We start from the raw sequence: 365 nt of genomic DNA, 5'->3' as shown, positions 1-365 counted from the left end.
TTACTCCCTCCCAACACTAAATGTGACTTCAGGATCCCCCACTTTTTAAATACCTCACGTCTTGTTTATGTTTCTTTTTTTTTTAATTAGAGAGGGGGGAAGGACAGAGGGAGAGAGAGGGACAATTTCAAGCAGGTTCCATGCTCACACAGGGTTTAAGCCCACACCCCTAGGATCATGACCTGAGCAGAAGTCAAGAGTTGGACACTCAACTGACTGAGCCACGCAGGAGCCCCTGTTTATATTTCCACACTGAGTCTCTCTCTCTATCTCTCTCCCTCTCTCTCCCCCCACCACCCCTCCCCCCCCAAGATAACAGGAATAGAACAAGTACTGGTTCTTGGGGGGGGCAGTCCATAGGGAGA

Source organism: Panthera uncia (genome assembly GCF_023721935.1).
Source record: "Panthera uncia isolate 11264 chromosome B2 unlocalized genomic scaffold, Puncia_PCG_1.0 HiC_scaffold_24, whole genome shotgun sequence".
Taxonomy (NCBI): Eukaryota; Metazoa; Chordata; class Mammalia; order Carnivora; family Felidae; genus Panthera; species Panthera uncia.
This window is presented reverse-complemented; position numbering follows the sequence as displayed.